The sequence below is a fragment of the Heptranchias perlo genome, chromosome 34 (assembly GCF_035084215.1).
Source record: "Heptranchias perlo isolate sHepPer1 chromosome 34, sHepPer1.hap1, whole genome shotgun sequence".
Taxonomy (NCBI): domain Eukaryota; kingdom Metazoa; phylum Chordata; class Chondrichthyes; order Hexanchiformes; family Hexanchidae; genus Heptranchias; species Heptranchias perlo.
In genome coordinates this window covers 23,238,531-23,251,392 of record NC_090358.1, presented here as the reverse complement: position 1 = coordinate 23,251,392, position 12,862 = coordinate 23,238,531, and the positions used below count along the sequence as shown (strand labels likewise).

At 45.8% G+C, this 12,862-nt stretch overlaps 1 long non-coding RNA gene across 1 annotated transcript in view; it reads right to left on the bottom strand.

Annotated features, from left to right (window-relative positions):
• LOC137301892 (uncharacterized) overlaps positions 1-12,862 on the bottom strand; it is a 98,525-nt gene that overhangs the window by 24,639 nt on the left and 61,024 nt on the right. The window contains exon 2 of the long non-coding RNA XR_010958387.1: positions 7,680-7,854. This is a non-coding gene — a long non-coding RNA (uncharacterized lncRNA). The remainder of the gene's footprint in view (positions 1-7,679; positions 7,855-12,862) is intronic.

The following is a 12,862-nucleotide window of genomic DNA, read 5'->3' as shown; positions in this document are numbered from 1 at the left end:
AATATCTTCACTCAGAGGGTTGTGAATCTTTGGAATTCATTACATAAGAGGGCTGTGTCGTTGAGTATATTCAAGGCTGAGATATACAGTTTTTGGACTTTAGGGGAATCAAGGGATATGGGGATAGGGCAGGAAAGTGAAGTTGAGATTGAAGATCAGCCATGATCTGATTGAATGGCGGAGCAGGCTCGAGGGGCCGTATGGCCTACTCCTGCTCCTATATTTCTTACGGTTCTTATAGATAGATAGATAGATAGATAGATAGATAGATAGATAGATAGATAGATAGAAAGAATTTGCATTTATATAGTGCCTTTCACAACCTCAGGATGTTCCAAAGTGCATTACACCCAATGAAATACTTTTGAAGTGTAATCACTGTTGTACTCTAGGAAATGTAGCAGCCAATTTGCGCACAGCAAGGTCCCACAAACAGCATGACATAATGACCTGATAATCTGTTGCACTGTTGGTTGAGGGATTAATATTGGCGAGGAGACTGGGGGCAACCTCCCTGCTCGTCTTCGAATAGTGCTGTGGGATCTTTTACATCCACCTAAGAGGGCAGACGGGACCTGGGTTTAATGTCTTATTAGAAAGACACGGTCCCGGTATTTGCGTGGAGGGTAAGGAGAAGGCCGAAAATGGTCAAAGACCCTGGAAGGCCAGGGACACAGAGGTTCTGCCGAATTTAATGGCAGGAACTCATTATCATTTTCTTGTTCCGTCTCCCGCCCCGCAGCCTGCCGAATTGACAGCCTGGCCGGCAGCCAGGAGGGAAAACGGGCGGCAGGAGGCCGCAGCCTGGACCGTTGGGGTCGGCCCCGGCAATCGGAAGGGATAATGTTCTGATTGTGGGTGGGGGGAGGGGGGAGGTTGGCGGTCGCAGCAGGGGGGAAGAGAGATGCTGCAATCGGCACGGGGGATGCTGAAGGCTCCCTTGAGGGTGTGGGGACACTCCTGCTCCTCCTGGCCCAGAAGGAGTGCTGGAAAAGGCACTTACCTTGTGGTGCTGGCAGCTCTCGCCTCCCTTTCACTGCCGGCTTTCAGCAGTGAATTGTAAATCGGGCTCAAAACTGCACTGTGGGAGCCCAATTTAAAAGTTAATGAATTGTCCTACCTCTCCATGGTGGGATGGGGTGGGGGGGGGGGGGGTTAATATTGAGGCCATACTCTTCACTGCACTACTTAATAAGGTGGGATCCCTTAGTTAATTAACCAATAGAATTATAAGCTACCTGTTGCTGTAGCCACAGATAGCAAATGTGATATTTATTAGGGGGAATTCAATGAGCTCCTTGATTTTGGCATGAGTCCAGTTGTAGCGCTGCTCGGCCCTGGCTATGTTGTGAAAACCCAACTAGCTCACTAATGTCCTTCAGTGACAGGAACCTCCCACCCCTGACTCCAGTGCCTCCAAATACACTCAAGCAGGGCAATAAATGCTCCCTTGCCAATCATGTTGAAATTTTGTTGGCCAAGGTTGAAGAGGATTGCCAGAACCCCAGGAGACATTGATCCAGTTTGCCATCTCTAAGGAACAGATCTTGAATGTTGAACTATTATGGGATGTAACAGTTGTGCGGCTGCTCCTAGGAAACCTTGGGCTGATATGACACAGGATTTCCACACTGACTGGAAACTGCTCTTTTCTATTTTTGTGGGGCATTTCTTAGCCTGGTGGAGCATGAATTGGCAGATGTGTGCGATGAATGATGCCTTGCACCCTTGAACAACTACCAATATCAAAGAAGCCTTGATTACTGGATAAATACTGACTTGGCTATGATGCGGAGATGCCGGTGATGGACTGGGGTGGACAAATGTACGGAGTCGTACAACACCAGGTTATAGTCCAACAGCTTTATTTGAAATCACAAGCTTTCGGAGCTTTCCTCCTTCATCAGGTGAGTGCAGGGTTCCATAAAAGCACAGCATATATAGTCAGAGAACAATGCCTGGTGATTACAGATAATCTTTCCAATTGCCCGTTATCACACCTCGGCAGAGAGATAATCACAGCAATCAAAGGAATGGATGGTGTTCAGACAGGGAAACATTACATCCAAGAATACTGAATGCACAAGCGGTCAGATCACTAAGACAGAGAGACAGAGAGAGAGAGAGAGATCCGAAAGGCAGAGAGAGAGAGAGAGAGAATGACCAGTTGTATTAAAAACAGATAACTTTTTTTCGCTGGTGGCATGACATGAACCCAAGATCCCGGTTGAGGCCGTCCTCATGGGTGCGGAACTTGGCTATCAATTTCTGCTCGACGATTTTGCGTTGTCGTGTGTCTCGAAGGCCGCCTTGGAGAACGCTTACCCGAAGATCGGTGGCTGAATATTCTTGACTGCTGAAGTGTTCCCCGACTGGGAGGGAACCCTCCTGTCTGGCGATTGTTGCGCGGTGTCCGTTCATCTGTTGTCGCAGTGTCTGCATGGTCTCGCCAATGTACCATGCTCCGTGGCATCCTTTCCTGCAATGTATGAGGTAGACAACGTTGGCTGAGTCACAGGAGTATGAACCATGTACCTGGTGGGTGGTGTCCTCTCGTGTGATGGTGGTATCTGTGTCGATGATCTGGCATGTTTTGCAGAGGTTGCCGTGGCAGGGTTGTGTGGTGTCATGGACACTGTTCTCCTGAAAGCTGGGTAATTTGCTGCGAACGATGGTCTGTTTGAGGTTAGGTGGCTGTTTGAAGGCGAGTAGTGGAGGTGTGGGGATGGCCTTAGCGAGGTGTTCGTCGTTATCGATGGCATGTTGAAGGCTGCGAAGAACATGACGTAGTTTCTCCGCTCCAGGGAAGTACTGGACGACGAAGGGTACTCTGTTGGTTGTGTCCCGTGTTTGTCTTCTGAGGAGGTCTATGCGATTTTTCGCTGTGGCCCGTCGGAACTGTCGATCGACGAGTCGAGCGTCATATCCCATTCTTACGAGGGCATCTTTCAGCGTCTGTAGGTGTCCATCGCGTTCCTCCTCGTCTGAGCAGACCCTGTGTATTCGCAGGGCCTGTCCATAGGGGATGGCCTCTTTGACGTGGTTAGGGTGGAAGCTGGAAAAGTGGAGCATCGTGAGGTCGTCCGTGGGCTTGCGGTAGAGTGAGGTGCTGAGGTGCCCGTCTTTGATGGAGATTCGTGTGTCCAAGAATGAAACCAATTCTGAGGAGTAGTCCATGGTGAGTTTGATGGTGGGATGGAACTTGTTGATGTTATCGTGTAGTCTCTTCAGTGATTCTTTGCCGTGGGTCCAAAGGAAGAAAATGTCGTCGATGTATCTGGTGTATAGCGTTGGTTGGAGGTCCTGTGCAGTGAAGAAGTCGTGCTCGAACTTGTGCATGAAAATGTTGGCCTATTGGGGTGCGAATTTAGTCCCCATGGCTGTTCCGTGTGTTTGGGTAAAGAACTGGTTATCGAAGGTGAAGACATTGTGATCCAGGATGAAGCTGATGAAGTGCACATAACAAGGTACACACTTAACAGGGCCCCAGTGCTATTCGAGAATCATCGTTGCATGATGGAACATCTCACTCCCGTCAAATCTGTTTGGTAGTTTGGAATGACCCTGAAGCATAAAAATTCAGGGCATTATCACTTTAAGAGCAACAAGCAGATCTGTACGTGCTGAGGATTGCCCTCACACTTCAGATCCCATGTGATGGTACAACTGACTAGCTCCCTGGGTAACTGCAGGCATTACATCCAATGTTTGCTGTCACATCCAGATAGTTGGTCCATTGACAGTAGCTGTGTTCTTGTGGGTGTTTGATGCTAGGAGCCGGTTAGGATTCCTTGTAGTGTGCATTTCATTTCAGCCCTCTGCTTTCTGTACCTCTGCATTAAATGTGTGCGCATATCCTGCATGGTGTGATCTTAACTCCAGTTTATAACGAGGACAGCAAGTGATTGTACTAGTTCAGAACAAATCTGCAGAGGACAATGCTGGTGGAAGTGACTGTCCAACAAATAGTATTTCATAGCTGATGTGGTACAAAATGAAAAAAGGCTTGATAAGGCGATAGCTTCTGTATAGTAATGGTTATGGTACTGAACTAGCACCCAGAGGCCATAAGTTCAAATCCCACCATAGCAAGTTGTGTAATTAAATTCAATAAACTAATGGCTATGTTGTAAAAACCCAACTGGCTCACTAATTCCTTCAGTGAGAGAAACCTCCCACCCCAACCAACCTGACTCCAGTGCCTCTAAATACACTCAGGCAGGGCAATAAATGCTACCTTGCCAATATCACCCACATCCCAAGAACAATTTTTTTTTAAAAAGGTACCAAAGCCAGACTGCCCATACCTGCCATATTCCACCAAGCCTATCTGCAGGCCCACCTAGTTGGCAGTGACCTTAGTTAAATTCTCTCTGAGCCTCGGCATGTGAGCTTGTTGCTCACCCAGGCCCCTCGCACAGAATGATCCCGCCCTGTGATTAAAATCAATGCCTAAGTTCTATCCTTCTTTGTTACTGATTGCCCAACCATTGGAAATAATCTTTCGCAACTACTTTTTCAAACCCTTTCAGAATTTCAACACTTCTATCAGATTCCCCCTTAACCTTCTCTTCTCCAGTGAATACATCCCTCATTTTTCACATCGCTTATCATAAATATATCCTCTTATCACCAGTATCATCCTAGTGAATCTGCACTGCACCTTTTCCATGGCTTCCACGTGAGGTTGTCCAAAATTGCACACAATACTCCAGTTGTGGCCGAACCAATGTCTTGTACACATTCATCACCAGCTTCAATCACAATCCATTTCAAAATGCCACATTTTATAGCCTATTACTGACGGTGATAACTGGTTTGCTCGTAGAGATGGCAATTATACTGTTTCACTAGAAATGATATTAGATATCTCTTTAGACAAAGAAAGATATTAAAGATACTATTAGTGTTTTTTTGTTATTCATTCATGGGATTTGGGCTTCGCTGGCAAGGCCAACGTTTATTGCCCATCCCTAATTGCCCTTGAGAAGGTGGTGGTGAGCCGCCTTCTTGAACCACTGCAGTCCGTGTGGTGAATGTTCTCCCACAGTGCTGTTAGGTAGGGAGTTCCAGGATTTTGACTCATTGCCAATGAAGGAACAGTGATATATTTCAAATCAGGATGGTGTGTGACTTGGAGGGGAACGTGCAGGTGGTGGTGTTCCTATGTGCCTGCTGCCCTTGTCCTTCTAGGTGGTAGAGGTCGCGGGTTTGGGAGGTGCTGTTGAAGAAGCCTTGGCGAGTTGCTGCAGTGCATCTTGTAGATGGTACACACTGCAGCCATGGTGCACCAGTGGTGAAGGGAGTGAATGTTTAAGGTGATAGATGGAGTGCCAATGAAGTGGACTGGTTTGCCCTGGATGGTGTCGAGCTTCTTGAGTATTGTTTGAGCTGCACTCATCCAGGCAAGTGGAGATTATTCCATCACACTCTTGACTTGTGCCTTGTAGATGGTGGAAAGGCTTTGGGGAGTCAGGAGGTGCGCCACAGAATACCCAGCCTCTGACCTGCTCTTGTAGCCACAGTATTTATGTGGCTGGTCCAGTTTAGTTTCTGGTCAATGGTGACCCCCAGGATGTTGATGGTGGGGGATTCGGCAATGGTAATGCTGTTGAATGTCAAGGGGAGGTGGTTAGACTCTGTCTTGTTGGAGATGGTCATTGCCTGGCACTTGTCTGGCGAGAATGTTACTTGCCACTTATCAGCCCAAGCCTGGATGTTGTCCAGGTCTTGCTGCATGCGGGCTCGGACTGCTTCATTATCTGAGGGGTTGTGAATGGAACTGAACACTGTGCAATCATCAGTGAACATCCCTGCTTCTGACCTTATGATGGAGGGAAAGTTATTGATGAAGCAGCTGAAGATGGTTGGGCCTAGGACACTGCCCTGAGGAACTTTTAATTGGTTCTGATTAAGATTAAAAATTAATGACAAAATTTGACAAATCTATTATTTTACAAAATTGTGATCCCACACAGAGCTTACTCTGGGTGAGTACATATCAGGAGTTTGGTGTACAACCCATGATTTTCCCTCCATTAATTTCTGGCCCTTGTTCCCCTTTTCCTAACTTCCACTGCAGGAGGTGGGGGGGGAGAGCTGGGTACAGTTGTGTTTTCTTTTTATTTCCCTTTTATTGTTCTTTCTTTGCCCAGTAGACTAAATGCTTGTAACTTCTTTCAGCTACTGGTGAGGTAGGTAGAGCTCAATGCCTCCACCTTTGCAGGGTTGGGGAGCCTGCCTTCAATTTCTCTGATTCCACTCTGTTAAATGCCATGGCTTTGGCTTCTGCACTTTGGCCGATACTTGGGTATTTTATTAATGGGTGAGTCCACCCAGAATCCTTTGCCCTTTTGGGCGACAGCAGCACCCTGGATGTGTGGATCACTGGTGTTTATACGTCTAGCTAATCCATTTCTTTTTGCACTTCTGCGCAGGTGCAGTTCCAGTTCTGTGTTTGTGTTGATAATCTCCAGCTGCCCGTGCTTCATTTTTCTTGTCTTAATTTGTTTAACAGCACACTCTGGCGGTACGAGCTTCAATGTTTGTTTGTGCATTTGCTTAAGCTTCAAAATCACTTTCTGAATCTACAGAGCACAGTAGACTTAATTTACTTATTGTGGTTCCATTTATTGGCAAATGCATTCTTTAATTTTGTAGATATACAACCATGAAACAAGCCACAACAAATGCTTTAAAGCTGCACTTATTTTAATAATTGTGATTGCATCATTTCTAAGACCAAAGCCATCCTATTTGGCTCCTGCAAAAATTTCATCCCTTGCGTCTGACTCCACCTCCTTCCTTGGTTGCCAGTTTAGGCTGAACCCAACAGTGTGCAGTCTCGGTGTCCTGTTTGACCCTGAGCTGAGCTTCCAACCCCATATCCAGTCCATCGCCACTTGTTTCCTCTTCCACAATGTTGTACACTTCCACTCCTATCTCACTCCCACTGCCACTGAAATCCTTGTCCTCGCTTTTGTGGCCTCCAGGCTCATCTTCACCAACACTAACCTTCCTGACCTCCTAAGATCCACCCTTCGTAAACTCCAACTCATCCAAAACTCGTGTCCTGTCTTGCACTAAGTTCCATTCACCCATCACCCTTATCTTCGCCAACCTCCACTGACACCCAGTCCTCCCAATGCATTTAATTCAAAATCCTTGTGCTCATTTACAAATCCCTTCATGGTCTCATTTCATACTACCTCGCCCTGGGCAACCTCCTCCAGCTCTGTTTCCAAGCCTTTGGTCTTCTGATGCTGTCCTCTAGCACAAGTCCCCCTTCCTCCACTCCACTATTAGTGGCAAAACCTTCAGTCATCTCAGCCTTACTTGATGGAACTCTCTCCCTAACCCTCTATACCTTGTTATTTTTCTCTCCACCTTCAAACCTGTTTCTTTGACCACTCCATTGATTACCTTCATTCATTCTTCTTCTGTGGCTGAGCATTAATTTCTTCTCTGTGAAGTGTCTTGGTATGTTGATTACTTTAAAGACACTATATAAATGCAAACTTGTTGTTGTAAATGTGCATTCTAATACTGCTACTTAAATCTTACATTTGTAATTAATACAGCTAATACCATCAACATAATTTTCTTATTACGATGTTGAACCTATTGGTAAAATAGTTGATTACTTAAGTGTGACTCATTACTGCTGCTCTGCCAGTTACCTGAGAAATCCTGCTTGGCGTGCATGTTTTGCTATCAGCTGAATTTCAGGCTGGCTGCTGATCTCTTCTGATATACAGTACACGACACACCAACCAGACAAGGTCTTTAATCAGAGTGATGAGGATTCAAGAGTACAGCACTTGTCAACGACTGAATGAAGTCAGCAGTTAGAAGCTGTGGGCACAAGTCAGATGGAATGAACAATTTTCAGAAACGCCACAGGCTAAGGAATCATTGGCAAAATTGTTACGCATTCAAGTAAACTCAAAACGTATGCAGATGCTGGTATTTTCGCAGCTGTGCGGTATTAAAACAGATAAGTGCAGTGTTCTCCTGTCTTAGCAATCTTCTCAGTCACTGCTTGACATCATATGAATTATTATATTATTTAAAAAATTGCTGTGCTATGCAGGATTTCTGTGATCAAAGTAATCTGCGAATGTTACGAGTTAGTGCTTGGAGGTAGTTTCTTTACTTTCAAATCTGTAGGCTATAGTTGTGTTTTGCATTACCCAGCATCAACATAAATATGTTTTTCAAATTTATAATCTATGAGAGCACACTACAAAAAATTCTCGACCCTTTATTGACACCTGCCTATACTTAGCGCTGATCAAACTGGATTCCAGATGCTTACTTAATGCACGTATTGCTGTTTTCCTTCAAACAAAAATATTTTGCAACTATTAATTGTGACTTAAGTGGATGCAATTCCGCAACAAATAAAAGAAAAATTATCAGTAATTAACAAGACAAAAGTGAGATTTAAGGATAACTTCCAATTAATCAGAATTTAATGCTGTTCTCAGAAATCTGCATGATCGGAATGTTAAAGAGCAGCAGCGTTCTGCAGATAAAAACAAATGAATTATTTCCTGGGAAGCAACTGCACATTAAAATCTAGGAAATTTCCAGTGATTAGGCCCTAATCTTTAACTCTTCACTGAGATTGCATTGATCAGTCTTGCACTGATATCCAGCTACCCTAATGCTCACTGTTTGAAGAAGAATTCTTTCCATGTTACAACAGTAACTACACTTCAAAAGTACTTCATTGGCTGTGAAGTGCTTTGGGATATCCCGAGGACTTACGAACATAGGAACAGGAGTAGGCCATTCAGTCCCTCGAGCCTGTTCCACTATTCAATTAGATCATGGCTGATCTGTACCTCAACTCCATTTACCCGTCTTAGTTCCAAATCCCTTAATACCTTTGAAAGACATTATATAAATGCAAATTTGTTCGTTCTTTCTTCATAAGGGTAGCTGGGGGCACATTTTTTTTAAAGGCTGACCCTAATGGACATTGCAAGGTCAACTCATTTCCATAATTTGTTTGTTTGTCTTTCATATCTTCACAGTCTTCCCTTGGAGAATAATGGGCCAGAATTTACTGCGAGTCTGAAGCAGGAAGTATAAGTCAGAATAGTGAATTCAATGTCAAATCAGGTCCAGAAAGCGAAATAAAAAGAGGGAAAGAAAGATTGGATTAAGAGAGAGAGAAAAAAGGGACAGAAAGGAAAATTAAAAATTCATTTATTTAGTTTTTTAAAAAATCTCCAAAAACAATTGGAAACTGAAAGAATGAGACTGTGCACTTTTAAAAGTAAACTTTCAGTGCCAGTGCGGTTGTTTGGCAGTAATTAAGACTTATTACGTCGTTAAAAGGGTACTTAGATTGTAATGGACAAGCCCTAGCTTTTTGTGGGGACTTTAATCCGTATCTGTCACGTAAGTACAGGAATTTCACGCCGTTCAATGTAGGTGAATGATGAGTCAGACAGCGAGATGCCGTTTCCGCGAAGCTGACGGAGGGGCATCGCATCTCGGACAGCAATTTCTGGATTTAACTGTGCATGTGTTTTTGCCGGAAGTTGCTGTTGGACAAATAACAGTGGGCGCTGTTATTTTCACAGTAAGTTCTGGACCAGTGTGACGTATTGGAAGGAATCGCAGGCTGATGAACAGTCTGACAGGCTTTGACGTGAATGCTCCTTCCATGGCCGTAACCATCTTTATACCAATCAATAGGTTGGTGACTCCGCAACTACAACAACAATAACTTGCATTTATATACGAACATACGAATTAAGAGCAGGAGTAGGCTATTCGGCCCCTCGAGCCTGCTCTGCCATTTGAAAAGATCATGGCTGATCTGATTGTGACCTCAACCCTACTTTCCCGTCTACTTACTATAACCTTTGATTCCCTTGTTAATCAGGAATCTATCTAACTCAGCCTTAAAAATATTCCATGACCCTGCCTCCACCGCTCTCTGGGGAAGGGAGTTCCACAGACTCACGACCCTCTGAGAGAAAAAATTTCTCCTCATCTCCGTCTTAAATGGGAGACCGCTTATTTTTAAACTGTGGCCCCTAGTTCTAGTCTCTCCCACAAGGGGAAACATCCCCTCAGCATCTACCCCTTCTAGTCTCCTCAGGATCTTATATGTTTCAATAAGATCATCTCTCATTTTTCTAAACTCCATATAGCGCCTTTAAATTTAGTAAAATGTCCAAAGGTGCTTCACAGGAGAGTTATCAGACAAAATTTGACGCCGAGTCACATAAAGAGATATTAGGACAGGTGGTCAAAGAGGTAGGTTTTAAGGAGTGCCTTAAAGAAGAGAGAGGTAGAGAGGTTCAGCGAGGGAATTCCAGACTTTAGGGCCTTGGCAGCTGAAGGCACGGCCTTCAAAGGTGGGGGAAGGAAATCAGGAATGTACAAGAGGCCATAAATGGAGGGACACAGAGTTCTCGGAGGGTCGTAGGGCTGGGGGAGGCCTTGGAGGGGCGAGGCCTTGGAGTGATCTGAACACAAGGATGAGAATTTTAAATTCAATGTCCAATACGGCAGGAGGGTTTTTTGGGCTCCCACAATCCATTAAATGGGGGAGTGTGGGGCCAGTCACACCCACCGGACCTGAGTATCTCACTGGATATCAACCCAGAATTTGGAACCGGAGCTCTAGTCTCCACTCAGTGGGACTGTCTGGAGCAGGGCTTGAAACCTGTACCTTCTACCTCAGAGGCGGGCATGCTACCATGAAGCCAAATCATTTTTTTATTCTCCCTGAGCTGATTAGCCCAGGTGCAAAGAGCACACTGAATGCATTGGCGGGACTTCTGGTGGGCCTACAGGGAGCAGCTTGTACGGAAAGAAACTACTACTTCCAAAAGCAAATCATGAAGATGGAAAATATGTGAATCGCACTGCTCCTTTTGAAGTGCTGTTGAAACAAGTGTAGCAATGGAGGGTTGATCACTTTGAGGTAGGGGGGCATGCTCCTCACTGCATCCAGTACACATTATATGGAGAGGATAATGCCAGCTCCAAATTCAGAATGCTCTGAGATCAATGAGGAAGAAGTTTTCCGTTCCCTCCATGGTTGCCAGGGTAAGTCTACTCGAGGTACTTGGGCATCGGAGGCCAGGAAAAAATTCTTCTTAATTTGCTGCAGTTTGACTGAAGCCGCAGAAACCTTAGAAACCTTAGAAACCTTTCTGTTCTTTCACACATGCACAAGCACCAGCACAGGCACATCTGTTCTGGGTGATTTAACGAGTTCAGTTTATGAGGAGCAGTAGGTGGAGGCAGCAGCAGGGGATTGGGTACCAACTAGTCAGCAGGCCTTCCTCAACTGCTGAGGTCAGATTTTCGTACCTCACTGGGCCTGAATACAGAGGAAGGCTGCCATCTGAGTGCCAGTGGCTGCCAGCCGAGTGCCAGTGGCTGCCAGCCATGGCTCAGTTGGTAGCACTCTTGCCTCTGAGTCAGAAGGTTGTGGGTTCCAATTCCCACTTCCCACAAAATCTAGGCTGATACTCCAGTGTAGTACTGAGGGAGTGCTGCACTGTTGGAGGCGCCATCTTTTAGACAAGATGCTAAACTGAGGCCCCATCTGCCCTCTCAGGTAGACGTAAAAGATCCTCTGGCACTATTTGGAGAAGAGCAGGGGAATTCCCCCCAGTGTCCGAGCCAATATTTATCTCTCAGCCAACATCACTAAAAGTGATTATGATGGTCATTAACATATTGCTGTTTGTGGGAACTTGCTGTGCGCAAATTGGATGCCGCGTTTCCTACATTACAACAGTGACTACACTTCAAAAAAGTACTTAATTGGCCGTAAGGGGTGAAAGGAGCTATATATATGCAAGTCCTTTCATTTTTTTCTTTCATGCAGTCACTTGAGAATGTGCAAAGTGCACTGCAAGGTCTGGCCGAAGTGTGGAAGACTCCACCAGCCGTGTGTGTACAGTGGCGCATGAATACCTTACAGAACTGCAGGCCTCCCCTATCGAACGCACGTCAACTGCTCAGCATATCATCAGCAGAGCCCCCAGTGAGAGTAGCCCTGATATTAACCCAGACCGCCTGGAGTGAAGGGGGCAGGTAGTTAAAATGGCAGGCAGAGGGTTTGTGCCGCATTCCCGACGCGTTCCCGCCCAATGCGGTTTTTATTTACCAGGAAACCCGTTCGGGAGGACAGCCCGCCGCAGGTAGACAGGGGCCCAGGATTTAAAATGGCCTCGCGCTTAAGTCTTTGTTGGGGTTTGCCTCCTCCCCGCACCCCACCCGTCCTGAACGGGCTCCGAGTTAAAATAGGGGCTAGAGACCCTAAGTCCAACCGCATCTCCTGGATGCTCTGACTGGGGCTTGTTGAGTATAGGAAGCCCTCGGGTCTGCATTCACAATGTAGGTGGATTGGTTTAAGAGAGTCTTGGTACAAGGATTCATAAACCTCAGTGCTGGTCTTTTCTCACACAGATGCTTGGACATGCTGAGGGAGTGATGACCAACTGGAAGCATAGCATGCATAGGTGCAGGTAAGGCTGCTGTCTCTCAAGGTAACAGCATTTCTATCCCATCCAGCTAGCCCCCTCAACTGACAGAAAACGTGCCAGATAGCTGGCAAGACCAGCAGCCACTGCAGCAGTAACTATGGCGCCAGCAACTGCAGGGATATCTAATAACTCAGCAGAGGGCCATCTTCATCCCGAGAGACACCTGCTGACAGCCAGCAACCAGCCACCACAGCTACCCCTCTCTCCTAGAAAGAGCACTGGGTTAGGTCGTAGAAGACACGCATTATACACTGTCACCAAGGGGAAGTAGCCGTATAAGAAACATTAGCAGCACATACACTGCTCACCTCTGGCAAATAAAATGGTTGCACTTT